The sequence below is a fragment of the Schistocerca nitens genome, chromosome 7 (genome assembly GCF_023898315.1).
Source record: "Schistocerca nitens isolate TAMUIC-IGC-003100 chromosome 7, iqSchNite1.1, whole genome shotgun sequence".
In the NCBI taxonomy this organism is placed as follows: domain Eukaryota; kingdom Metazoa; phylum Arthropoda; class Insecta; order Orthoptera; family Acrididae; genus Schistocerca; species Schistocerca nitens.
In genome coordinates, this window is record NC_064620.1 from 309,656,382 (window position 1) to 309,658,881 (window position 2,500).

Genomic DNA, 2,500 nt, shown 5'->3' on the forward strand with positions numbered 1-2,500 from the left:
TGGCCGCACGGCGCCGCGCGTTGGGTGCGCCGGCGCGCAGCTGCGCCGCCTGCCGCGTCCGTCGGCCGGCGCGCCTGCCACTGGGCGCCCCCACCAGCCGGCTGTAGCGCGTGCGCCCACGCAGCGCGCGGCCAGCACGCCGGGCGCTCCCCCCTCACCGGCCGGGGACGGTCCCACCCAGCCACCGCCGCGTATCGCTTCATACCCACATGCCCACTCACGTTCGTGGGTATGACGGGTGTCGCTGAAGCAACCAGTTAATACCTGTACCGATTGTCGCAATCAATGATTCACCTCCAGCGTATACAACCGCGCAACAACGGATTTCCAGTTCATTTGCGTAACTTGGGCAGCAAACGTAGACGTCCATCTACATTTGCAAATTCAGTGGGTCTTGCATGCCTGGATGATATGCGTCACGACACGCCACATCAGCCCACATACATGCTGCGACGTATGCACGAGAGAACACGTGGAAGGTGGCCCGCGTACGTATGCGAATGCCATTGCACAGCTGCGAAGCTCATTGAACACGCAAACTCCCGCCTGACGAACTAGAGGCGACAGGGGAGCGATATAAGTCTTACAGCAGTACACATTACAGTGGATAGCGGGACCATGTGGAACGTACGCACCACTCGCTAGATGTTGTGAGGGTACGCACCGTAACATGAATCAATACGCAGGACACCAGAGAGTGCGAGCACTGACCTATGTTGAGAGGGTTGCGATTAGGCAACGCTACATGAATGTTTCAATTCATATAACAATTACAGGTTAGGTTAGGGCGCAACGTGCGTTAGGTTAGGGCGCAACGTGCGTTAGGTTAGGGCGCAACGTAGGTTAGGTTAGGGCCCAACGTAGGTTAGGTTAGGGCCCAACGTAGGTTAGGTTAGGGCCCAACGTAGGTTAGGTTAGGGCCCAACGTAGGTTAGGTTAGGGCCCAACGTAGGTTAGGTTAGGGCCCAACGTAGGTTAGGTTAGGGCCCAACGTAGGTTAGGTTAGGGCCCAACGTAGGTTAGGTTAGGGCCCAACGTAGGTTAGGTTAGGGCCCAACGTAGGTTAGGTTAGGGCCCAACGTAGGTTAGGTTAGGGCCCAACGTAGGTTAGGTTAGGGCCCAACGTAGGTTAGGTTAGGGCCCAACGTAGGTTAGGTTAGGGCCCAACGTAGGTTAGGTTAGGGCCCAACGTAGGTTAGGTTAGGGCCCAACGTAGGTTAGGTTAGGGCCCAACGTAGGTTAGGTTAGGGCCCAACGTAGGTTAGGTTAGGGCCCAACGTAGGTTAGGTTAGGGCCCAACGTAGGTTAGGTTAGGGCCCAACGTAGGTTAGGTTAGGGCCCAACGTAGGTTAGGTTAGGGCCCAACGTAGGTTAGGTTAGGGCCCAACGTAGGTTAGGTTAGGGCCCAACGTAGGTTAGGTTAGGGCCCAACGTAGGTTAGGTTAGGGCCCAACGTAGGTTAGGTTAGGGCCCAACGTAGGTTAGGTTAGGGCCCAACGTAGGTTAGGTTAGGGCCCAACGTAGGTTAGGTTAGGGCGCAACGTAGGTTAGGTTAGGGCGCAACGTAGGTTAGGTTAGGGCGCAACGTAGGTTAGGTTAGGGCGCAACGTAGGTTAGGTTAGGGCGCAACGTAGGTTAGGTTAGGGCGCAACGTAGGTTAGGTTAGGGCGCAACGTAGGTTAGGTTAGGGCGCAACGTAGGTTAGGTTAGGGCGCAACGTAGGTTAGGTTAGGGCGCAACGTAGGTTAGGTTAGGGCGCAACGTAGGTTAGGTTAGGGCGCAACGTAGGTTAGGTTAGGGCGCAACGTAGGTTAGGTTAAGGCGCAACGTAGGTTAGGTTAAGGCGCAACGTAGGTTAGGTTAAGGCGCAACGTAGGTTAGGTTAAGGCGCAACATAGGTTAGGTTAAGGCGCAACATAGGTTAGGTTAAGGCGCAACATAGGTTAGGTTAAGGCGCAACATGGGTTAGGTTAAGGGATGGTGTATGAGGGGGGGAGGGGACGAGGTTCGTTCATAGTGATGATGGTAAGTGGACGCCTGAGGCACCCTGAGATGTGTCACGTCAGGATGCACCTTTGGCTCAGGGGAGGTGGTGCGCCGGTTCCGTGGGTGTGGCAAGGGAGTGGCAGACCTGTGTCTTTCATTCCTGCCATTGCTTATATGCTGTGAGACACGCCAGTGTGGTGGTGTTGGCTGCACCCCTGTGTAGCACATGTGTGGGTGTTTGTGGCTTATCTGCGTAATGATGGTTGTTGGAAGAGTGAGATATTCTGTTTTTGGGGTGGACCTCCTGGTTTTGTTATCATAGTGTGAATGGTGTAATGTGGCGGAGAGGATGCACTGGATGTTGTTCCATGGTGGTGCTTAGATATTGTGTCTGTGTCTGTTACAGCCAGAGAGTAGTGTGTGATAGGGTGTCTCGGTGACGTGTAGTTCACATTGTGTGCACAGACTGTCAGCATGTATAGGGACAGTTGTATGTCGTATGTCATCTATATTC